This window comes from Pan troglodytes, chromosome 6 (assembly GCF_028858775.2).
Source record: "Pan troglodytes isolate AG18354 chromosome 6, NHGRI_mPanTro3-v2.0_pri, whole genome shotgun sequence".
Lineage (NCBI taxonomy): Eukaryota > Metazoa > Chordata > Mammalia > Primates > Hominidae > Pan > Pan troglodytes.
The window spans coordinates 133933109-133960290 of record NC_072404.2 but is presented as its reverse complement, the minus strand read 5'-3'; the positions used below and the strand labels follow the sequence as shown (position 1 = coordinate 133960290).

Here is a 27182-nt window from a genome sequence, read left to right as displayed (position 1 = left end):
TGAAATGGCATTTTAATTAAATTTGTTCAGACTTTTTAGGAGCTATTACAGTACATAGGCTCCATGAAAAACTGTATGATTGAACAGCAGGAGGTGAGAATGTGTTTCCAACAATTGGGAGATGAACTATACCAATGAAATTACATAGATTCTTTAAGTTTCAATTCAAATATTATCTTCATCCTGATGTTTTCTCTATCTTTTTAACTTCTCTTAAGAATTTTCTATTCTTTCATCTCCACTATCTTAACATATTGTACATTCTCCCTTCTTTGCTTTTTCAATACACATAGCTTTTTATTATATATCTCTCTTCCTAACCTCAAGAGCAGACGTCAGTCAAGTCTTAATGGGCTTGTAGCTCCAGCTATTGATTATTTGTATGTATTTTAAATATGTGGTTTTTATTTTTTATTGATACGTAATGGCTATGCATATTGGCTACATGTGATATTTTGATACATGCATACAGTGTGTAATGGTCAACTCAGGGTAATTGGGATCTACATCACCTCAAACATTTATTATTTCTTCTTCTATTATTTCAAGGCTACAGTAAGCAAATCAGCACGGTACTGGTACAAAAACAGACACACAGAACAAGAGAACAGAATAGAGAACCCAGAAATCAAGCCACACATCTACATCTACAATGATCTGATACTTAACAAAGTCAACAAAAATAAGCAATGGAGGAAGGACTCTCTACTCATTAAACAACTTTGAGATAACTGGCTATCTATATGCAGAAGAATTAAACTGGACCCCTACCAATCACCATAAACAAAAATTAACACAAGATGGATTAAAGTCTTAAATGTAAGACCTAAAACTATAAAAAATCCTTGAAGAAAACCTAGTAAATATCCTTCTAGACACTGACTGGCTTTGGAAAGGAATTTATAACTAAGTCCTCAAAAGTAATTGCTACAAAAACAAAAATTAACAAGTGGGATCCAATGAAACTAAAGAGCTTCTGTATAGCAAAAGAAACTATCAACAGAGTAAACATCACCCTACAGAATGGAAGAAAATATTTCCAAACCATGCATTCGACAAAGTCATAATATTCACAATCTCCAATGAGCTTTAACAATTCAACAAGAAAAAAACAAATAATCCCATTAAAAAGTGGACAAAGGACATGAACAGAGATTTCTCAAAAGACAGACAAGCGACCAACAAACATAAAAAGTTATGAATTTTGAATACAGTGTAGAACTATTAAGTTAAGCTAATTAACATATCCATCACCCCAAATATTTAACATTTTTGTGATGAGAACATTAGAAATATACTTTCTTTGTGATACTGAAATGTAGGGTATTAAGTTATTAGCTATATTCAGCATGCTGTACAATTTATCTCCAAAAAAATTATGCTTATTTCTCCTGAGACTTTGTAGCCTTTGACAATGATGATGGATATTTTTAATTGAAGATTTGATGAGAAACCGATATGCACTAGGATTACTAGAATGATGATAAAATTCAGCTTAATTTCTTCTTTATTAAAAACAAAATTTGAAGTCTTAAGAGATTTAAAAGTTTCAAATTTAAAAAAGTATTCTGATATATTAAGAAATCTTGTAAGCTGGGCTACTTACTATATTCATGAGGTTTATTTATACAGTATTATAACATGGAGCTAAATGGTTGTAAATGTGCTATATGAATTTCTATTCAGATGTGGTTATTCCTATGACAGATAAACATGCTTCTGCTACTTGATAGGGCAATGGTAAAAGTACAATAAATATGCACATTGGGATTTCCAAAGATATATTTTTCTCCACAGCAGATTTAGTACGCATTCAAATAAAGTTTTAACAGTGCTTCGTGGAATGTTAAAATTAATGCAGAGTGCCTGCTCTTACTGCTAATATAAGCCAGAAACGTAGTCATATACCAAGCCATTGGTAGTTCCCAAACTTGCCTACCATTAGCTGGAATGCTTCAATAAAAATAAATGTGAAACATGTGAATGTCTCTGTCTCATCCCCAGAGATTATGACCTAATTGATTTGGGGTGGAGATTATTATTTCATTGGTCTATGGGGGTAGGGAGTGGAGCTGAGTTTTGAAATTTTTTAAAATTCTCAAAGAGATGTTAATGTGCAAAGCAGTTTGAGAACTTCTGCACTAAGCAATTATTCTTGTTTTAAAATGTTTGCCCTCGTCTTCAGCAAGAACAATTTCCCAGTCATTAGTAAAACTGCTAATTCTGTAATGAAACAAAACCAAATCTCTATTCCTGTCTGTAAATAGAATTACCAAGCCAATTCCAGAAAGCTTTACAGTAAGGTTAATGTGTAAATGTGCTAAATTAAAGATTCCTTAAAGGGAACTTTATATTTGTGATCATACAAACATTGATTTAGTATTATGTCCAATAAATAATTTTAGCAAATTTTGTAGAAAATGAAATCCTATCCAAATTCTGTAGAACTATTTATTTTTGATCTGGCTATCTAAGAATGGAAAACTATATACAGAAGTATCTTCAGAAAGGCAATCTTTAATTACATACATATTTCATTTATTTATTCATTTACCCATTCATTTATTCATGTATTAGTTTTATATTGTAGAATTTTTTTGTTTAATTTTTTTTCTTTGTAATTCTTATGGGCACGTAGTGGGTGTATATAATTATGGGGAACATAAAATATTTTATATAGGCATGTAATGTGTAATACTCACCCGAGGGTAGCAGGGGATACGTCACCTCAAGCATTCATGATCCCTTTGTGTTGCGAATGTTCTAATTGTACTCCCTGAGTAATTCTAAAATGTAACAAAATTATTGTTGTAATCACCCTGTTGTGCTATCAAATAGTAAATCTTATTCATTGTATATAACTGTATTTCTGTACCCATTAACCATTCCTATTCCCCCCACCTCACTACACTTCCCAGCCTCCGGTAACTACCATTCTACTCTCTATCTCCATGAGTCTCCATGAGATCAATTGTTTTAATTTTTAGCTCCCACAAATGAGTAACAACATGAAAAGTTTATCTTTCTGTGTCTGGCTTATTTCACTTAACATAATCTCCTCCAGTTATATTCATATTGTTGCGTATGACAGACTCTCATTCATTCTTCTTTATTGCTGAAAAGTATACCATTGTGTATAGATACCACATTTTTTTTTTTTATTTGAGACAGAGTCTCACTCTGTCGCCCAGGCTGGAGCCAGCTGGAGTGCAGTGGCACAATTTCAACTCAATGCAAATTATTCCTCTGGGTTCAAAAGATTCTCCTGCCTCAGCCTCCCGAGTAGCTGGGATTACAGGTGAGCACCACCACACCTGGCTAATTTTTGTAATTTTAGTAGACACAGGGTTTCACCATGTTGGCCAGGCTGGTCTTGAACTCCTGTCCTCAAATGCTCCGCCCAACTCAGCCTCCCAAAGTGCTGGGATTACAGGCATGAGCCACCACCCCTGACCACGTATTCTTTATTCATTTTTTTTTTGCTGAAGGACACTTAGGTTGCCCTCAAATCTTGGCTATTGTGAACAGTGGTGTGGTAAATATGAGAGGGCAGGTATCTCTTCAATATAGTGTTTTTCTTTCTTTTGGGTATATATCTAGCAGTAGAATTGTCAGATCATGTGGTATTTATAGTTTTTGGTTTTTTAGGAATCTCTGTATGTTTCTCTAATTTACGTTCCCATCAACAGAGTAGGATTGCCTTTCCTCCACATCCTTGTCAGTATTCATTATAGTCTTTCGGATAAAAGCCATGTTAATTGGGGTGAGATGATATCGCATTATAGCTTTGATTTGCATTTCTCTGATGATCACTAATGTAGAGCACCGTTTCATATTCCTGTTTGCCATTTGTGTGTCTTCTTTTGAGAAATGTCTATTTAGATCTTTTGCCCAATTTTTAATTGGATTATTCAATTTATTTCCTATAGAGTTGTATGAGTTCCTTATATAACCTGGTTATTAATTCCTTATTAGATGGGTAATTTGCAAATATTTTCCACCATTTTGTGAGTTGGCTCTTCACTTGGTAGATTGTTTCCTTTGCTGTGCAGAAGTTTTTTAGCTAAATGTGATCTCATTCATTCATTTTAGCTTTGGTTGCCTCTGCTTTTGGGATATTGCCCAAGAAATCTTTACGCTGACCAATGTCCTGGAGAGTTTCCCCTACGTGTTCCCTTAGTAGTTTCACATTTTCATGTCTTAGATATAAGTCTTTAATCCATTTTGATTTGCTTTTTGAATACGGTGAGACACATGGACTTAGTTTCATTCTTCTGCAGATGGATATTCAGTTTTCCCCGCACCATTAATTGAGAGATTGTCTATTCTCCAATGTATGTTCTTGGCACCTTTGTCAAAAATGAGTTCACTGTAGATGTGTAGGTTTTCTTCTGGGTTTCCTATTCTGTTAAACTAGTCTATGTGTCTGTTTTTTATACTGGTATTATGTTGTTTTGGTTTATTATAACTCTGTAGTATAATTTGAAGTCAAGTAATGTGATCCCTCTTGTTTTGTTATTTTTGCTCAGGAAGGCTTTGGCCCTTCAAGGTCTTTTGTGGTTCCATATAAATTTTAGGAGTGTTATTTCTATTTCTGTGAAGAATGTCATTGGTATTTTGATAGGAATTGCATTGAATCTATAGATTGCTTTGGGTCCTATGGACACTTCAATATTCATTCTTACAATCTATGAACAAGAAATATCTTTTATTATTTTTTCTTTATTTATTTTGTTGCATCAATGTGTTATAGTTTTCATCGTAGAGATCTTTCACTTATTTAGTTATGTTTATTCCCAGGTATTTTATTTTACTGGTAGCTATTGTAAATGGGGTTACTTTCTTGATTTCTTTTGTAGATTGTTTGCTGTTGGCATATACAAATGCTACTAACTTTTGAATGTTGATTTTGTATCCTGCAATTGTACTGAATTTGTTAGTCAGTTCTAAAGGTTTTCTTGGTTGAGTCTTTAGGTTTTTCCAACTATAAGATTATACCATCTGCAAGCAAGGATAATTTGACTTCTTCCTTTACAATCTGAATGCATTTTATTTCTTTATCTTGTTTAATTGCTTTAGTTAGAACTTCCAGTACTATGTTGAATAAAAGTGGTAAAAGTGGGCATCCTTGTCTTTTTCCAGATCTTAGAGATTTTTCCCATTCAGTGTCATACTGGCTGTGGGTCTGTCACATATGGCTCTTAACTGTGTTGATGTATGTTCCTTTTATACCCAGGTTTTTGAGGGTTTTCATCATGAAGGAATGTTGAATTTTATCAAATGCTTTTTCAATATCAATTGAAATGATCACATCATTGTTACCCTTTATTCTGTTGATGTGATATATCATGTTGATTGATTTGCAAATGCTGAACCATCTTTGCATCCTTGAGATGAATCCCTCTTGGTCATGATAAACAATCTTTATATTACTGAATTCAGTTTGTTATTATTTTGTTGAGGATTTTTGGGTCAATGTTCATCAGAGATACAGGCCTGTAGTTTTCTTTTTCTGTTGTGTGTTTATCTGGTTTTGGCATCAGGGCAGTCCTGACCTTATATGGTGATTTTGGAAGAATTCTCTCCTTTTTTGGGGGAACATTTTGGATAGGATTGGTATTAGCGCTCTTTAAATGTGTGTCAGAATTCATCAGTGAAACCATCAAGTCCTGGGCTTTTCTTCGCTGGGAGACTTTTTATTATGGTTTCATCTTGTTACTTGTTATTATTATTATTTCTTCATGGTTCAATCTTGATAGGTTGCAGGTGTCTAGGAATTTATCAATTTCTTCTAGGTTTTCCAATTTATTGGCATAGAATTGCTCATAGTAGTCTCCAATGATCCTTTGAGTTTCTGCAGTGCCAGTTATAATGTCTACTTTTTCATCTCTGCCTTTATTTATTTGAATCTACTTCCTTTTTTCTTCGTTTTGCTAAAGGTTTGTTGACTTTATCTTTTCAAAACACTATCATTTGACTTTTTGTATTTTTAGTAGTTTATTTCTGCTATGATCTTTATTATTTTTTCTTCTATTAATTTGGGTTTGGTTTGCTCTTGCTTTTCTAGTTCTTTAAGATACATTGTTAGGTTGTTAATTTGAAGTTTTCTACTTTTTGGATGTAGTCACTTATTGCAATAAACTCTCCTCTTACTACTGTTTTTGTTGTACCTTATAGGTTTTTGTATCTTTTATTTCCATTTTCATTTGTTTCAATAAATTTTTAAACTTCCTTCTTAATTTCTTCATTGACCCACTGGTCATTCAGTAGTATATTCTTTAATTTCCACGTGTTTGTATAGTTTCCAAAGTTCTTCTTATTATTGATTTCTAGTTTTATTCCATTGTTATCTGACAAGGTACTTCACATGATTTCAATTTTTTTTAATTTTAGGACTTGTTTTGTAATCTAAGATATGGTCTATCTTTAAGAGTGATGCATGTGCTGAGGAGCATATGTTAGTTTATTATATTCTTAAATCTTTGATCAGTAGCTAATATGGGGCAGGCCCTATATTAAATTCTATGTGGGAAAAAAGAGATAAAAATACTATTTTTTAAAAAAAAATTTAGAATTTTTATTATCCTTTGGCATAGTTACAGTAAATAATCCAAGAGAATAAGAGATGAGCAGAAAATGTATATATAATGTTAAGAAGCACACAAATTACAGTAGAATTTTTACAAAAAGAAAATTTCTAATTTATACTAAATCTATAATTGAGGATGTGGTGGAGTGGTTAGCACATTTTTTAATAGTCCATATTCAACTATGTGGAATAGTGTATATTCAAGTATTCAAGTATGTGGAAAAATTCTTGCAATCTGGGAATAACAACAGCTTTCAATTCAGACCAAATATTATATATCAGGTTCTGTGATAAATTATTCACTTTTAATCTCATACTAATCTTCACAACAACCTTATTATGTAGGTTGTACTAGCTTCGTTTTATATGTTAGAAAATTGAGAAAAAGAGAAAATCAGTATGTTACTTAATGTCATACACCTATTAAATAGCTGAGCTCAGTTTGGAAGACCCTAAGTATATACTCGTAACTATTATTCTGTATTTTTAATAAAGAATAGGATAATATATAATTGTAGGGATACTGGAATCAACATTTAATTTTAAAGGATAAATAATTTATTATGAGAATACACAGTAATTTCTATTGTCATTTTTTCTCTCTCTTCTTTTTATATTTTATTTAATGAATATGGGTTAAATTTATAATAAGAAAATCAAAATAAACATAAAAGTGAAGAGTATCTGTGCTAGCAGGAATTTCCCATCAATATGAGCAGCAATAACTACCCCCATCTTTTTGGGCCTTGCTCAGCCTGGGGTTGGCCGTCAGGAAGGGCATGTTCTCTACTCTTTTCCTTAGGCCTCATCTCAATTGATCAGCAGTTGATGTGTTCCTAGCCATGTTAAAACCTCGAGAGGAAGGAAAAATAAGAGGATAAGTCAGGTCTTATGCGGCTGGCTGGTTTCACACTTTTGGTGCTTGAATATATTTAAAGTAGCTTTCCCGGATGGCCACACTAGGTGGGAGAAGCTAACTTTCTCTATCAGTAAAATGTTCCTGTGGGCCTTCTCTGACGAACTTTCTTCAGGTGGGAAGAAAGCACCTCTGATTTGGGTGCCTCTCAGAGCTCCTTCTGTAGCCATTGGGCATCAAGATACTTTCAAGCCTTTCTTCTGAGGTCTTCCCTCATCCTCTCCAACATGACCCTATAGGATAGAACATACCCCACATGGATTTCTCTCTCAGTCACATCTGGTCAACAGGAAATATTCACCCATTCCTTGTTCTGACAGACTTTAGGCAAGCAGGATAATTTGAATGGCAAGGAGAAGGTGTAAACTAAGAAGAAAAAAATAATAACTCCCCCTTGCATAGAAAGACATACTCCTCTACTTTTTTTGTTTCAGAGCACTTTCTTTTAAAAATATGTACTTGCATATTCTTTCCCTGTCCCCTTGAGATATATATATAAATCTTTTTAAAAGTTAAATTAACCTAATTCCAGCTTTATAACCCAGGAATATCATTCTTTAGGACCTGGGAGGCACCTGTTTAAAATGGAATCAAGGAAAATAGAGCCCTATCTCCCAGTGGTGGGATAGGAGCCTACTAACTTGGTAGACCATGTAGCACAACATTGCAAAACTGTCTTCTGTCACATATATGAGAAGTTTTTGTTTTTTTTTGTTTTTGTTTTTGTTTTTTTTATAAGGCGTATTAGCTACCACAGATGGTCAGCCTAATTACCAAGTGAGTTTGCTATGCAGTCAAGTCCTCTTACTTGAAGACTGGTTATTGTTTGTCTTTCAAACACACATGTAATGAATTCTTTCTGCTTGCCTATGTAAAAAGGTAAGATTTCTTTCTGTCTCTGCAAGCTCCTTCGAGATTTACTGTTTTTAGTGGATTACCTGTGATATGCTTTGTATTCTGGTTTAATGTATATTTTACAATAAAACTATTTTATTTCTCTTTTGTTGTTTTAGAGAGGGTTTCTGGGTTGAGATTTTTATTATTTATTTATTTATTTATTTATTGAGATGGAGTCTGCCTCTGTCACCCAGGCTGGAGTGCAGTGGCGAGATCTTGGCTCACTGCAACCTCTGCTTCCAGGGTTTGAGCGTTTCTCCTGCCTCAGCCTCCTGAGTAGCTGGGATTACAGGTGCCTGTCACCAGTCCCAGCTAATTTTTGTGTTTTTAGTAGAGACAAGGTTTCACCATGTTGGCCAGGCTGGTCTTTAACTTCTGACCTCTAATGATCCTCCTGCCTCAGCCTCCCAAGGTGCTGGAATTACAGGTGTGAGCCACCACACCTGGCTGAGATTTTGTTTTTAATCACACTTCAACACAGTGCAGCAGCCTTCACTCTCTGGCTCTACCACCGAAACAACTCACTTTTCCTTTACCTCTAGAAGTATTCAGTAGTTCACTGTCTATTGACCTCAATTATGAGTTAGGCACCTAAACAGAATTTTCCGTGGACTACCACCCCCTTTCCTTTCCTAAAAGGAGTGAGAACTGTGTTTAGGGTAACAACTTTCTGTAAAGAAATGTATTCATCAGTCACTTAATTTTACTGTCTTTGACCTCTTTTTACAACTGTCATCTGACTTATGGATCTACCAAGAAATAGGAATAAATTTCTTGTAACCTTTCTAATTCTGCACATGGAAGTGAGAAGTTCATAGACATTTTGGTGTTCTTAAACTTATAGGGTGGAAAACATTTTCAGAAGTGGAGAAAGAAGCATTCTATTTACACATTCTGCTCCAATTACAATAAGTGGAACAGTAAAATATACATTATTCTTTGGAAATTAAGGATAAACTTTTTTGTGTGTATGAATTTTAAGCCATGTTCTTTTCACTTGTAACCATATTCTCATTAACAGACTTCCCCCTAAATATACAAAAATGTTGGACTGTGGATTTTTAATACTCATCATTACCTGTGTATCTGTGAAGTAAATTCATTATAAAAACATACTAAATTTGACTTCCAACAGCCAAGATGTGTTAATTATAATTTTTAGTGTAACAATGTTTGTGATTTACTTCAAAATATGTCTGCTATTGACAGTGTGATATCAGATAAAAATTGTTTAAATTACCATTTAAGGAATTGTCCTAATCCAGAATTCATAGTCCAGGGCAGGCAGCTACATTTTCATCTGAAATACAAGCCTCAGCTATCCTTAACATGATTAACAACAGAGGTTTTGCTATTTTGCGTGACTATAATTGGTTTTCATTTGTAAAACAATGGCTTATTTGTGAATGATTGTTAGAAAGGGGTGTTCACTAGTGAAATTAATAATACTGGAAATATATTGTCTGGAAAAAAAGATTTTTAGAGACACCATTCTCACATGTATTAATAGACTTAAGACTCTAGCCAGTCTTGTACATGTTCTATACACCGAAGCATTGCTCTCCAGGCTTGATTCCAAACAAACCAGTTCAGAGGAGTCCGGATGCCCCATATATGCAACATGAATATTGCAACATTTGTCTTAAGTAATCTTCTAAAATTTTTTTTCAGAGTACTCCCCCAAAAACAGAAAGCGAGGGTTTTTGGAGAGATTGCTTGTGGTCTAGTTTCAGGTTATTAAAAAATAGGCATCTATCTGTTTCTTATCTCATGCTGTTAGAGATCAAACGAAAAGAACCTAATAGTTTTGCATCACCAAACTCTTAATATTTTAGACCAATTCAAAACAGCCAGCTGGAGATGGGGCACTGGGGACCATGAGGAGGAGGGTTCCTGAAAGGTTCACAAAGCAGATGATATTTGAGTTGCATATTGAAAACTGAGTAGGCATTTCCCAAGTTGACAGGGAGGTGAAAGGGGAAACATTTCAGCAGGGGACAATTATATAGATTGTCCCAAGATGTGAAAGAGTGCGGATTATTTATTCAACTAAAGTATGGCTGAAACTTTGAGGTGTTAAGCTATAGATACAGGAAAAGCAAGATTATGAGGGGATCTATATGATCTACAGAAGTGTTCTTGAAGCTTTTTCTTAAACACAAGTCATAGTAAAATATTTTATATTACTCAAATTTAAACACATAAAAATTAAAATCTCACAAAAATATTACATCTTACTGGGTAATGAGTACCCAGGTCTTTTGTATTCTATTCCATTTGGTCTATTCCATTTTCTTTTATTTCACAAAAAATGTTGTTTTTAAGTAAATTGATTTTTGACACATCATTCAGTCACTCCTACAGTATAAAAACTTTTCTCTGGAGACAACCCTGTAGAAAGCTGAGAGCTACTGAAAGGTTTTAAGCAAGTGTTTGTGATGTTTGCAAAGAACACTGTTCTGGTAATACAGAAAATGGATTAGAGATATAGAATTTAGCTGGAGGAAAAAAGTAGGGAATAATTACACTAGTCCAGACAAGAAATTGTGAGTGCTTGATCTAGACATTAGCTTTGTGGATTGGGACATGGAAAATCTCAGAGATAAATGGGTAAAATTAGGAGAACTTTCTCACTGAATCTAGGTTATTGTTTGGTGGTAAGGGTGAAGGTGGGATGACATGAAAGATTTGGGACTATGTTATGGACTAATGAATTAAATAACAAGCGTGTGTGTGTGGTCAGGGAGTAGTCCATAAAATACAGAATAAAATGCAAAATATGGAGGAGAATTTCAATTCAGTTTTCTTTATTTTCTATTAAGAGAAGTTTACCATATTCTGTTGTTCTCAGTGCAGTTTTGGGATTTTCCATGATTCTCTAATTTTCTTATACAGCATATTGTAGGAAGTATGCTGGCTATTTGTACCTTAGCAATTGTTTGGTTTAATGGATGCCAAACCTAATATTGCCTAAGACAGAATCCCTTTGGGAGAAGAATTCAAAGACATGCTTCACAAATTCCCCAATGGGTCATTTTAGCAATCCTGTGACTGGAACAGAACGTTGCTATCACTGCTCTTTTTTACACATATAAAAGATGAGTGCCTGGGATTTAGTGATTTCTGAAATTCACTCTATTAGGAGGCTTAGGTGGAACTAAAATCTGTTGTTTATCACTTTCCCCCACTGAAGTGTTTTTCTTAAAACCCACATGCATTATTATTCACTAATGACCTTGACTTATACTTTTAAGATGATCTTTCTATTTCACCTTAAAATTTTCCTGTACCTTCACATTTTCAGTCTTCCTTCAAGTCTGTCAGTAAGGTGTGCTCTTCTTTATTGCTAAGACTTTTCTCCGGCTGTTTTCATGGTTCTCACCACCTTTTTTTTCTTCCAAGATCAATGTGCTGTTTCATTTGCTTTCTAGGATCGATATTTTTCAGATGCTCCACAGGCTCTTTAAGGATACTTTCTTTGGAATGTTATATTACCCCCATTTCTTTGTTGTTTAGAAACCACTTTTCTACTTTTAGTTGGCAAGGGTGGAAAACAAAAAGATCTTTAGCTCTGGATAAAATAAGTGTAAAACAAACCTGACCAGCCTAATTTATATATTTTAAAAGCTCATTCTTCCCAGCAAATTAAACAGCAGTAAAGATACAATTAACAACAATCTAAAATACTAAGGGGCAATACTAAAATACTAATACTAAATATTTAAACAGCAGTAAAGATACAATTAACAACAATCTGAAATACTAAATGCAATCTAAATACTAATACTGGCTCTGTCGTGTACTACCAAATTTATTTACTGAAGCTTATATTTCCTAGAAATCCAGGTTGTGTGTGTGAGAGGGAGAGGCAGCAAAGGATACAAGAGTTATTTCACTCTTTGAAATTCCTACTTATTGAAGTGGTAGATTAAATAAATATTAATTAGAATAAGGGTAGAAGTTGTGAATATTTTTGTGTTGTCAATGTAATTCACTGTGGTGTCTAGTGAATTTTATTTATGAACAAAAATCAGTAAAACTTTCTGTCCTGTCTACCTTAATTTGGAATATTTAGAGGGTGGTGATAATCTGGAAGATGATAGTAAAGTATGAGAATTGAAAAGAAAAAGCCAGGCGCAGTGGCTCATGCCTGTAATCCAAGCACTTTGGGAGGCTGAGGCAGGAGGATCACTTGAGGTCAAAAGTTTGAGACCAGCCTGGCCAACATGGTGAAACCCCATCTCTACTAAAAATACAAATTAGCCAGGCCAGGTGGCAGGTGCCTATAATCCCAGCTACTACGGAGGCTGAGGCAAGAGAATCTTTTGAACCCTGGAGGCAGAGGTTGCAGTCAGTGAGATCACATCACTGCACTCCAGCCTGGGTGATACAGTGCGACTCTGTCTCAAGGAAAAAAGAAAAAAAAAACCCAGAGAGAGAGAGAGAGAGAAAATTGAAAAATTAAAAAATGGAATCTATTCAATTTTGATATCTTAGTTTGGGGAAATTAACTGTGCTGAAGACCATTTATAAAACTACTTGAACCTCTCATTCAAACATTTCTGTCCTGATTTTTTACCAACAGGCATAACCTCAGAAGACAGGTTCTTTCCTAAGGAATATTAAAATTTGTTAGATAGAGTAGAAATAACCTAACTTAATTATATCCCCTATTAGTATAGTATATTTGTTAGATTATAAGTTATATTCTATAACCCTACGTCGTGATATGTTGGAAAATTTCAAATTTCTTCATATGTATGTATGCATTGATAAGAACAACATTTTGAAAGAAACAGATATTGGTTGAATCCCGGCTCTGTTATTTACTACCAAATTTATTTTAAAATTTAATGAAAATATATATGGTTATTGTTGGATTTATGGGCTATTCATGCAAAATAATGAGGATGGTGCTAGTCACACATTAATGAGGATGGTACTAGTCACACATTAGATGTCAAATAAATAGCGGTATTTATAAGTGACTATTTTCCCAAACTTGTAGTACATTCCCTTAAGTGTCAAATGTTAACACTTGAAAAATATTTTATAGAGAATATATCTACAAAGACCTCATGTTTCACTACCATATTTAACAGTGTAACAGAATGGAAATGTTATTTTTAAGTAGTGTCCAAAGATGCAGCATTTCTTAGAGCTGTCTTAGAGACTGTGAGTTAAGAAACAGATGAGCGTTTGCATGAGTAGACATGCTGCAACCCGGAAAAGTTATTATGGCTGCTTATCTATCAGAGTTATTTCTAAAATTTTCTTAGAATATTGGCTTTTATGGCTTTAAAATGTACAAATCCAATTGTAGTGATGCATGCCTGCAGTCCCAGCTTATTCAGGATGCTAAGGCAGGAGAATCACTTGAGGCCATGAGTTCGAGACCAGCCTACACAACATAGAGAGACCCCCATCTCAAAGAGAAATGCGCAAAAATTCAAATAAATATTAATATATCAATTTTCCAAGACTCTTTTTTGGAAACATGTAACTCATACAGAAAAAACTGGAAGAATAGTACAATTAATGCCCATATATCATCACCTAGGTCAATCAATGATTGGTAGATAAAGAGAGAGACTTTTTCTTTTTCTGGATCATTATGACAACTTATTCCTAAATATTTCAGTATATACTTCTTAGAACAATGCTATTTTTCTACATAAGCCTGAGACCAACATAACTTTCACACCCAACAAACATAATATTGATAGAAAATTACCATCTATTATAAAGGCCTTATTCAAAGTTTTTCCAATTGTCTCAGTTACAGTCGTTGAAGTTTTACTGAAAACTTCAGTATCCTATCTTGTTATTTAGTTGTCATGTCTCTTTATTATAAAGTGAAACCATTTTCTAGCCATTAAATAATTATATATGTGTATGTGCACATATGAAAGTATCTAATAATTCCTATTTCAGCAATCATTTTTATGAACAATTGGCAGGGGATTTTGTTCTCATCCTTTCCATTTAAGCAAGATGCATTTTTTCCTTAATGTGGACAGTGAATTCTGATTGCTGTTATTTTCTTTTGAATTTTTCTGAAATTTTTTAAATTTACAGTCAGATTAATCTATGCATTGGGTGGATTTTTTGGTGCCTTCCTTATCTTATTTAATGATAAACTTTATACTGTTTTCATAGAATTTACTTAAAAGCTTTTCTTCATTTTCTGTAATTTAGAATGTAGCATTGGATCTACTTAATCTTTGAAGCTTTGGTAGGATTTTTCTGTGAAACTATTTCGGTGTGCCGAGGTTTCTTGTTATTGTTGATATTTCTTGTTTTCTCATTTTTTGTAAGATAATTATTTGATAGCTTTTCTGTTTTCCTGATTTATATTTTCTATGTTTCTGTAAGAAACTGGTGGAAGCTTTAATCAAATATGATCAATCGAAAGGTCTTTATTCTAACACCACTTGGATTTCAGATTTGCTGATCTCTTTTGGGAGGTCCCAAGTGGCTCATTGATCATTTCTGATTACCATGGACTGTGGTCTTTATTTTCAGTCTTTTATTATTTACTCTTTATTCTTAGGGTAGGTGTTTGTTTTAACCAATTTAAAGCTCTCCTTAATTTAAGTACTCATCATTGCTATTACTAGGGAGAGCAGCTTCCTCCTATAAGTGATAAAAATGTTTATTAGAGAAAATGGATGCATAATTCCACAATTCTTTGTCTCTCTAAAATAATGAATGTTCTTTTCCTGGCTGTGCTATCTGTGATTGCATTCTCTGCTGGATGCCATAAATCAAAGACTGTTTTAAATTCTTGTTGACGGAAAACTTACTTTTTGGTCAGAGTCTCAGCTGAAAATTGTTTATATCCATTTCACGGCAGCATGACAATCCCTCTCTCATTTTATAGCTATTAAAACTCAAAACAAAAAAAACAAAACAAAAACTTGTTGTTCAATTCAACTATGGCTATTTCAAAGTATTTGACTAATTTATTAAAAACTATCACCATTTTTTTCTTTCAGAGGCTTCCCCATATTCACTTCAAATAAATTTTGTTACTAATTGTGTCTATATTGTTACATTCACTGAAGTGTTTGACCCAATTCAGAGTTTTCATTTCTGTGGCCAAGGCTCCCACTCAATTTTCACAACTATTCTATATATAGAAAACTGAAGAGTGAACTTCAGAATATAACATACAAGATTGGTTAATGACCAGATTCATCATTTTGAGAAATAATTCATGTTTATCAACAATTAATTCCATCAATTACATGATTGTGTGATTTCAAACGTTTTTAGTTATTTTTATAAGCTGAAGTCTTGGTACTAGAAGAAATGTCAGAGAAGTGTTTAGAAATGGTTTTATACTTAGGCAATTGCAGAATTTCCCCTAAAGGTAGTGCTAGTTCACTTACTTCTTCCATGTTATGTATTTTGTTCAAAGCATCTAAGACCAACTTGTTATGACAGTACTATTATCTTCAATGCATTACAGGATGAAGAAAGACTTTAGGGCCAATTTTATCCCTATTATATAATATTTTCTCCCCCTCCGTCCCAAATCCCATACACAAATTAGAGTGCTCTAGTGCCACCACCTACCACTTACTATAGTTACCATCTCAATAGTGAATAGTGGTGAAAGACAAAAGCTACTTCCAGGCTGTTGTTTCTTTTTTCTTCTCTCTCTCTCTCTGTCTGTCTTTACTGCTCAATAGAGAATTTCATGGTGATGCTCTGTCCTGGAGGTGTTAACGAGCAATGTGCAAACAATGTGTATAAGAGAAAACATTGTCTCTCTTTGGTCCTTTCTTCCTGGTCAAGTGCTGGATAACAAACATAAATCGTGAAAAAATAGGGACAAATTTTAGTCATTTTTATATTCTCATTGACAAATGGACAAGATGAAGTCATTCCTTGAAAGAGTAAGATCATTATATCAAATACATTCCTTATAGCTTTTAAGATCCCTCAGTGTCACTTAAATTGTTGCAGGAAGTCTGTGGCTTATTGATAACTGGTTTGTTTTTATTTCTATAAGAAAGTATGGCAAATAGTGAATTAAGTGACAGAGCACTTGGACTTTAAGTGCTTCTAGCATCCAGACTGCTGTCCTGAAATTATTGTGCACTTTGGAAATGATTTCTTCTTGTATATAATCTGTTCTTTCTAAATTAAGAGTCAGAAAACTACCAACCTTGGGCCAAATCTAACCTTCTGCCTGTTGTTATAAATAAAGTTTTATTTGAACACAGTAATGCCCATCTGTTTAGGTACTTCTGGCTGCTTTCCTGTTACAATGGCAAGGCTGAAAAATTGCAACAGATAACACACGTAACCCGCAAAGCCTAAAATATTTACTTTCTATGCTTCTATAGGAAAAGTTTGCCAACCCTTGCAGTAAATTGTTGTACTTTGGTTCACTTGTAAAGCAGCTTCTCTTGCTCTGTTTCTATTCTCTGTTCTTTTATGATTTAAATACTGCTTGTAGAAAAATAATTACCAAATGAGGGATAGAATAAGAAAGGCTTTCTATATTGCTACTCACTGTTATATATGAAAATGAATAACAGATTCAGTTATCTTTCCTCTATGTCCTCAACTTCAAGGGGGCATTAGTAATAGATTCATGACAGATGGGCAGATTATAGATATAGATATATATATGAGCTATATATATAGATGATTTATCCATATGGATTCCCAATGTGATTTATAATTTTTTTCAGTCAACTTTACAAACAAAATCTCACTTCCCAGATCCTGTCAGATTCCCGTTTCTTAATAACTCACTCAAATGTAACAAGTTAGCTCTTAGCCCATTTTTATCTGTTTTACCACCAAACCAACCTCATATTTATTTTGTAATATCTTACATAATTGGGGTATTAGCTGTCCATGGTAGATTGGTCACATGTGGCAATTTTGTCCTCCATCAAGGAATCCAAATTAGATATTTTACAGAAATACAATTGTCTAAATCAGGAAAGAAACGCAGAACAGGAAGATTAACATTGAAGGGGAAATATGAAAGCATATTTGAAAGACTGTGTGTTAGTTTAAATGTGTCTTAGCAGACAGAAAAAGCTACAATCTGATAAGTAAATAAGGGGCTAATTTGCCATTAAGAGAGCCAAAGTGGAAAGCCATTAGGGAAACAACTGGGGAAATCTTCATAAAATCTTATTTGTTTTGATAAATACGTTGTGTTATGAGACAGGTTAACGTGAAGAGAATAAGTTGGGTGAACTATTTTTGTAATTCTTTTATAAGCCTAAAATTATTTCAAGATAAGTTGTTTTAAAAAGACACTTTCATCTCATTAAACAGTTCAGCACCTAGTAGGGAAACACATGGATAGAAATGCAAAGAAAAAAATATCAATAGTAATGAATATCATGCCACAAAAGCTCTGATAATGGTTTCCCCAAGGTACCACGGAAACCCAAGGTAATTATTGATAACCCAAATCATACTATGTGAAATGGAAGCAGCTAGAATATCAGGCACGCCTTCTTGGAAAAGATGTTTCCACACTTTATTGTAAAAAATGAGTAAGATATATCAAGGATCTATAGTCTGAATTTGTTCCCTAAAAATCCCCTTGTACCAGCATTGCGAGAAGGGGCCTTTGAGGAAGTGTTCAGATCATCAGTGATTTGACCGCATGAACGCTACAGGGCATTAGAAATGTGATTAAGAATGGAAGGGTTTAAATACTATTAATTGAGTAAAACTCAGGATAATTTAGTATCATTTGGATTTGGGGTTGTTGAAATAGGAATATCTAGAATGAACCTAGATGATTACTAGAAAACTAGGTGCCAAAAAGTACCAGTCACCAACATTTAGAAAAAAAGGGATAAGCAGGTTTAGTTGCAGGGAATGACTGCAGAGAATCATTTCCATTTTTACCTGTTATTTTCAACTAGACACAAAATTATTTTAAGAGGCTGGTAAAACTCAGCAGAGTCACCCTACATTAGCTATAAATTTAGAAATCATTTTCCACTTGAAAATATGGAATTAAATATATTTACATAGGGAAAGTTTAAAGTAAAGAGAAGAAACAAAAATGAAACTCTGGGCAAACCAACCTTTGAGTAAAGTGAAGGAAGATAACCCTGCAAAGGAAATTAAACAAATCTAACACAAAAAAAGGAGGAGAAACAAAGCAAAAGTTAGTGGTTTCCCAGGAGGTAAAAGAAAAAAAGTTTCAAGAAAAAAGGAGAGCCCAAAACTCGCAAATATTCTGGGTATCAAATGATAAAATGATTAAAAATATTTGGGGTTTGTAACTAGCAACTTATTGATAAACTTAAGAAAGCTATTTTAGAAGTCAGAATGAGGTGTATTGATTGGATAAAGAAATACAGAAGAGTTGACCCTATTGACTTTTATATGCAAATGATAAAAATACCATTAAAAGGTTATTTATGATTGTATAAATTGTAAGCACATGTATATAATGATTACAAAGTGCAAGTAGAGAGGCTGGAGAAAGGAGAAAAAGAGAGAATTCATGGTAGAAAAGTCCCCTGAGGATCTTAAATGAAATTGAGTCCTCGCCCCAAGTGCCAATTTTATTGTTGATCAGGAGACAAGACGTCTTTAATATATAAAGACCAATAGAGAAGAGATAATCAAATAAATTTTAATAGAACACTTCCCTGAGCCAAATAAATACTTCAGACTAAAATGACTTAGCTTGTTGGGCACCTTTAATATGAGAGATAAATATCTATTTGAAACAACTTCAGCAATGTGTTTAAATTGAAAAATGAATACAATTTTAGGCCTTGAAAAAGATAAAAGAGGTATACTATTTCCTTCTACTGTATCTGCAATACAGAGAACAAGAAAGGCTAAAAAACATGTACAGTTTGTAAGATAAAAATAACTGTGATCTCATTCATGATTTGGCTCTCTGCTTGTCTATTGTTGGTGTATAAGAATGCTTGTGATTTTTGTATATTGATCTAGTATCCTGAGACTTTGCTGAAGTTGCTTATCAGCCTAAGCAGATTTTGGGCTCAGATGATGGGGTTTCCTTGATATACAATCATGTCATCTGCGAAGAGAGACAATTTTACTTCCTCTCTTCCTATTTGAATGCCCTTTATTTCTTTCTCTTGCCTGATTGCCCTGGCCAGAACTTCCACTACTATGTTGAACAGGAGTGGTGAGAGACGGCAGCCTTGTCCTGTTCTGGTTTTCAAAGGGAATGCTTCTAGCTTTTGCCCATTCAGTATGATATTGGCTGTGGGTTTGTCATAAATGGCTCTTATTGTTTTGATATATGTTCCATCAATACCCGGTTTACCAAGAGTTTTTAACATGAAGGGATGTTGAATTTTATCAAAGGCCTTCTCTGTGTCTACTGAGATAATCATGTGGTTTTTGTCATTAGTACAGGTAATGTGATGAATTATGTTTATTGATTTGCATATGTTGAACCAGCCTTGTATCCCAGGGATGAAGCTAACTTGATTGTGGTGGATATGCTTTTTGATGTGCTGCTGGATTTGGTTTGCAGTATTTTATTTAGGATTTTCACATCAATGTTCATCAGGGATATTGGCATGAAGTATTCTTTTCTTTTCTTTATTTCTTCTTAATTAAAAAGAAAAGGACACATGCGCAGAACGTGCAAATTTGTTACATAGGTCTATGTGTGCCATGGTGGTTTGCTGCACCTACTGACCCATAAGTTTTCTTTTTTTGTTGTATCTCTGCCAGGTTTTAGTATCAGGATAATGTTGACCTCATAAAATGAGGTAGGGAAAAGTCCCTACTTTTCAATTGTTTGGAATAGTTTCAGAAGAAATGGTACTGGCTCCTCTTTGTATCTCTGATAGAATTCGGCTGTAAATTCATCTGGTCCTGGGCTTTTTTTCGTTGGTAGGCTATTTATTACTGCCTCAATTACAGAACTTGATATTGGTCTATTCAGGGATTCAATTTCTTCCTGGTTTAGTCTTGGGAGGGTGTATGTGTCCAGGAATTTATCCATTTCTTCTAGGTTTTCTAGATTATTTGCATAAAGATTTTTTTTCCAAGAGTCATTTGAATTTATTTGTATTGTTAAAACGCTAAAGAAATATGTAGTATTTCGTTCAAAATTTTTCACTTTGTCTACGGAGCCAAACTGCAGATAATTGTACTTGTAGCTCTTAGTAAACATATTATGTATTTGAAAACACATATTTCTCAATTTAAAGAATTTTGCAATCGAAGAAGCTAAGACTATCATGCTATTACTAAGAGCTGCATAGAGATATTTATAGTATTCTCTGATTGTTGTTTGTGTTTCTGCAGTGTCTGTGGTGATATCCCCTTTATCATTTTTATTGTGCCTATTTGATTCTTTTTTCTTCTTTATTAGTCTAGATAGCAGTCTATCTATTTAATTAATTTTTGGGGGAAAAAAACAGGTCCTGGATTCATTTATTTTTTGAAGGTTTTTTTGTGTCTCTATCTCTTTCAGTTCCACTCTGATCTTGGTTATTTCTGTCTTCTGCTAGCTCTGGATTTGTTGGTTCTTGCTTCTCTAGTTCTTTCAGTTGTGATGTTAGGGTGTCAGTTTGAGCTCTTTCTAGCTTTCATATGTGGGCATTTAGTGCTATAAATTTCCCTCTTAACACTGTTTTAGCTTTGTTCCAGAGATTCTGGTACATTGTCTCTTGGTTCTCATTGGTTTCATATAACTTCTTGATTTCTGTCTTAATTCCGTTATTTACCCAGGTGTCAATCAGGTGCAGGTTTTTCAATTTCCATGTATTTATGTGGCTTTGAGTGAGTTTCTTAATCTTGAGTTCCAATTTGATTGCACTGTGGTCTGAGAGACTGTTTGTTATTATTTCAGTTCTTTTGCATTTTCTGAGGAGTGTTTTACTTCCAATTATGTGATCAATTTTAGAGTAAGTGTCATGTGGCACTGTAAAGACTGTATATTCTGTTGTTTAGGGGTGGAGAATTCTGTAGATATCTATCAGGTCCACCTGATCCAGAGCTGAGCTCAAGTCCTGATTAACTGTATTAATTTTCTGTCTTGATGATCTGTCTAATATTGACAATGGGGTGTTAAATTCTCTCACTATTAGTGTGTGGGGATCTAAGCCACTTTGTAGGTTTCTAAGAACTCCCATTCACAATTGCTACAAAAAATAAAATACCTAGGAATACAGCTAACAAGGGATGTGAAGAACCTCTTCAAGGAGAACTACAAACTGCTGCTCACAGTAATAAGAGAGGACACAAACAAATGGAAAAACATTCCATGCTCATGGATATGAAGAATCAATATTGTGAAAATGGCCATTCTGCCTAAAGTAATTAATACATTCAAAGCTATTCCTATCAAGCTACCAGTGACTTTTTTTGCAGAATTAGAAAAGACCTACTTTAAATTTTATATGGAACCAAAAAAGAGCCTGCATTGCCAAGACAATCCTAAGCAAAAAATAACAAAGCTTGAGGCATCATGCTACCCAACTTCAAACTATACTACAAGGCTACAGTAACCAAAACAACATGGTAATGGTACCAAAACAGACACAGACCAATGAAACAGAAAAGAGACCTCAGAAATAATACCACACATCTACAACCATCCGATCTTTGACAAACCTGACAAAAACAAATAATAGGAAAAGGATTCTCTACTCAATAAATGGCTCTGTGAAAACTGGTTAGCCATATGCAGAAAAGTGAAACTGGACCCCTTCCTTACATCTTACACAAAAATTAACTCAAGACGGATTAAAGACTTAAATGTAAAGCCTCAAAATATAACAACTCTAGAAGAAAACCTAGGCAATACCATTCAGAATATAGGCAAGGGAAAAGATTTCATGACCAAAACATCAAAAGCAATTGAAACAAAAGCAAAAGTTGACAAATGGAACCTAATTAACCTAATTGAACTAAAGATCTTTGGCACAGCAAAAGAAACTATCATCAGAGTGAAGAGGCAATCAACGGAATGAGAGAAAACAGTTGCAATCTAACCAGCTGACAAAGATCTAACATCCAGAATCTACAAGAAACATAAAACACATTTACAAAAAAAAAAACCCTATCAAAAAGTGAGCAAAGGACATGAACAGACACTTCTCAAAAGAAGACATTTATGAGGCCAACTAATATATGAAAAAAAGTTCAACATCACTGATCATTAGAGAAATGCAAATTAAAACCACAATGAGATACCATCTCATGCCAGTCAGAATGGCAATTATTAAAAAGTCAAGAAACAACAGATGCTGGTGAGACTGTGAAGAAATAGGAACACTTTTACACTGTTGGGGGGGATGCAAATTAGTTCAATCGTTGTGGAAGACAGTGTGTCGATTCCTCAAGGACCTGGAACAAGAAATACCATTTGACCCAGAAATCCCATTATTGGGTATATACCCAAAGGAATATAAATCATTCTATTATAAAGATACATGCATGTGTTTTTATTTTATTGCAGCACTATTCACAATAGCAACAACATGGAATCAACCCAAATGCCCATCAATGATAAAACAGATAAAGAAAATGTGGTACATAAATACCATGGAATACTATGCAGTTATAGAAAGGAACGAGACCATATCCTTTGCAGGGACATGGATGAAGCTGGAAGTCATTATCCTCAGTAAAGTAACACAGGAACAGAAAATCAAACATGACATGTTCTCACTCATAAGTGGGAGCTGAACAATGAGAACACATGGACACAGGGAGGGTAACAACACTCACTGGGGGCTGTTGGGGGAGGACAATGTGGTGACAGCATTAGGGAAAATAGCTAATGCATGCTGGGTTTAATACCTAGGTGACAGGTTGATAGGTGCAGCAAACAAGGTGGGGAGAGCATTAGGGAAAAGAGCTAATGCATGCTGGGCTTAATACATAGGTGGTGAGTTGATAGGTGCAGCAAACCACCCCATGGCACATGTTTACTTATGTAATTAAATCTGCATGTCCTGCACATATATACCAGATCTAAAATAAAATAAAAATTTTGTAAAAGCCCTGAGATCTAATAACCTTATTCTTTCACAGACATACAAAGACTGAAATGGACTTTCATGCTTTTAAGAAGAAATTACTTAATGTCCCAGAAAAATGGCATGCCCTCTGTCATTTCATTCAAGATTGTTCAAATGTCACCCTTTAAAGAATGTTTTTTTAAACACTCTTAATAATGTTTCATTACTCCCTATCTCTTAACCCTGTCTGATTTTCTTGATATAAGTTTTCATCACCAAATAATACAGTGTATAGTTGTTTGTCTGCATTTCTTACTGCAGTTTCTGCACTGCCTAAAACAGCATCTGGAATCTGAGAGCTTAGTAAAATATATATACCAATGGCAGAAAATAAACTTTATGGTCTTTACTGTCTTTTACAAGTAGTAGAGGATATTTTCTGCTTAAAAAGAAAAGAGAGAGATAATGTAAGGAACTTATAAACATGAGGAAAGTGATCCAAGTTTTTAATTGTTTTGGAGAGTTGAAAAGGTAATTAAATATAAGAAGCCAAAGGGATGCTGAAGGTCATTTATTGGTTCATTTACTCATTCGTTCAGCTACATTTACTGAGTTCTTACTATATTAACATCATCTCTTCCCTCTTGCCCTCTCAAGGACTTTGCTCTTTGGGTTCTTTAAGATTTGCATCATTTCTTTCTCTCTTTCTCAGTCATTACTGTCTTCCTTTTTATTGAGTGTTCCCATAGTCATGTAAACATGCGCTAGGAAATAGTATTCTATAGTGTTTTTCCTCTAACTCCACATCCCGCCTCAATCTCTACTTATTTTTTTCCGCTGCCCATCACAACCAAATATCTCCAGTTACATTATTACATCATCCACTGTTTTTTAAATGTGGTAGAAGTTTTAAACTTTCAAGAATATAGTAACTCATGTACTATGAACACGTGCAATGCCAAAACTATAATTAAAAAATATTAATATTTTGTCATATTGCTTGTGACTTTTGTCCATCAGTGGATGAATGCATAAAGAAAATATGGTACACATACACAAAAGGATACTACCGAGCTTCAAGAAAGAAGAAAATCCTGTCATTTGTGACAACATGGATTAACGTAGAGGATACTATGTTAAGTAAAATAAGCTAGTCATACAAAAATAGATACATAGACCAAAGTAACAAAATAGAGACCCCTGAAGTAAAACCACACATCTGCCACCAACAGATCTTCAACAAATTTGACAAAAACAAACAGTGGGAAAAGAATACCCTACTTAATAAGTAGCGCTGGGAAAACTGGCTAGCCATATGCAAAAGAATGAAACTGAGCCCTTACCTCTCACCATATATAAAAATTAACTCAAGATGGATTAAAGACTTTTAAATGTAAGATGCCAAACTGTAAAAGTCCTGGAGGAAAACCTAGGAAATACTGTTTGGGACATCAATCTTGGCAAAGAATTTTTAAGTCCTTAAAAGCTAATGGAACAAAGACAAAAATTGACAATTGGGACCTAATTAAACTAAAGAGCTGCACAGTGAAAGAAACTATCAACAGAGTAAACAGGGAACCTACAGAATGGGAGAAAACATTTTCAAACTATGCATCTGACAAAGGGCTAATATCCAGAATCTATAAGGAACTTAAACAAATCAAATAAAGAAAAACAAAGAAGTTAAAAGTCGGCAAAGAACATGAACAGACACTGCTCAAAGCAAAACATACAACCAGCCAACAAACATATATGAAAAACTGCTCAGAATCACTAATCATCAGAGAAATGTAAATCATAACTATAATGAGATATCATTTCACACCCGTCAAAATGGCTATTATTAATACTTTTAAAAAATAACAGATATTGGTGAGGTTGCAGAGAAAAGGGAATGTTTTTCTGTGGGAAGTAGTTTGGAGATTTCTCAAATAACTAAAAATAGAATTACAATTTCACCCAGAAATTCCATTACTGGCTATATACCCAAAATAAAATAAATCGTTCTACCAAAAAGACACCTGCACTCATATGTTCATTACAGCACTATTCACAGTGGCAAACACATGGAATCAACCTAGGTGCCCATCAACAGTAGATTTGGATTAAAAAAAAAAAGTTACATTTACACCATGGAATACTATGCAGCCATAAAAAAGAATGAAATAATGTCCTTTGCAGCAACATGGATTCAGCTGGAGGCCATTATCCTAAGAAAATTAGCACAGAAACAGAAAACTAAATACCATGTGTTCTCGCTTGTAAGTGGGAGATAAATGTTGGGTACACATGAACACAAAGATGGAAACAGTAAACACTGGAGATTCTGAAGAGGGAGAAGAAAGGAGAGAGTAAGGGTTGAAAAACTACCTATAGCATTCTATGTTCACTACTTGATTGATGGGGTTATAGAAGCCCAAATCTCGTATCACTCAATATGCCCATGTAGCAAACCTGCATGTGTACCTCCTGAATCTAAAATATAAATAATAAGGAAAAATAAATAAATAAATAAAACAAGCCAGTCACAGAAAGACAAATATTGCATGATCTTACTTACATGTGGAATCTAAAAAAGTGAAATTCATAGAAGTAGAGAGTTAAAAAAGTAACTATACCAGAGGTTGGAGTGGTGGGGTAGAGGGGTAGGATTAGAAAATGTTGGGCAAAGGACACAAAATTTCAGGAATAAGTTCAAGAGATCTATTGTACAACATTGTGACTACGGTTAATAACAATATATTGTATTCTTGAAAATTCGTAAGAGAATAGATATTGTTACTACCAAAAAAGTGATAACTATATGAAGTAATGCATACATTAACTAGCTGAATTTAGCCATTCCACAATGTGTACATATATATATGTGTGTGTTCTATTTTTCAAAATATCACGTTGTATATAAGTATATAAAATTTGATTTGGCAATTTAAAAAAATAAAATAAAATTGTTAAAAAAGCATTTCTCAGTGAATAAAGTTGTGGATGACATATCCATCCTGGCCTGCATTAAATTTAAATTTAGAACTGAAGATAAATAAAGTAAATGCCAATAAATCATTAAAAAATACTACATACTATACATTTCCTAAATTAACAGAAGGAGAAATGTAAAATGAAAGTCTGGAACATATATAAATTATAAAAAAGAAAACAAATGTTAAAAACAAAAACCATTCTATATAGAAAGATAATTTTAGGAGCAAATATACATATAAATTAATGTAAACAGATTAAGCTTCATTTATATATGCTATAATATTACTTAATAATCAAGCTTATTTCTGAAATAATGCTTAATTCGAAGGGAAAATAAAAATGGAAAGAATATAGAAAACAATGAACCATAAACACAAGAATGCAGATATCTCTGATATACTAAATTTCTTGCTTACATATTCACCCAGAAGTGGGATCCCTGGATCATATGGTAGGTCTGTTTTTAGTGTTTTGAGAAACCTCCTAACTGTTTTCCATGGTGGCTGTATTAATTTACGTCCCTACCAAAATTGTACCCGGGTTTTCTTTTCTCCACACTCTCCCCAGCATTTGTTATTGCCTATCTTTAGGATAAAAGCCATTTTTAACCAGGGTAGGATAATATCTCAAGGTAATTTTGATTTTGATTTCACTTGTGATTAATGATGTTGAGCATTTTTTACATATGCCAATTACCCATGTATATGTCTTCTTTTGAGAAATGACTATTCAGTTTATTTTGTTCATTTAAAAATCAGATTATTTATTTTTCTACTATTCAGTTTTTTGAGTTATTTATGTATTCTGGTTATTAATCCCTTGCCAGATATTTTGCAGATAT

General features: G+C 33.8%; 1 long non-coding RNA gene across 1 annotated transcript in view; it reads right to left on the bottom strand.

Annotated features, from left to right (window-relative positions):
• LOC134810562 (uncharacterized) overlaps positions 1-27182 on the bottom strand; it is an 84733-nt gene that overhangs the window by 45797 nt on the left and 11754 nt on the right. Inside the window, exons 3-5 of the long non-coding RNA XR_010158955.1 lie at positions 17258-17357; positions 15209-16207; positions 2703-2786 (exon numbers count right to left, since the gene is read on the bottom strand). This is a non-coding gene — a long non-coding RNA (uncharacterized LOC134810562). The remainder of the gene's footprint in view (positions 1-2702; positions 2787-15208; positions 16208-17257; positions 17358-27182) is intronic.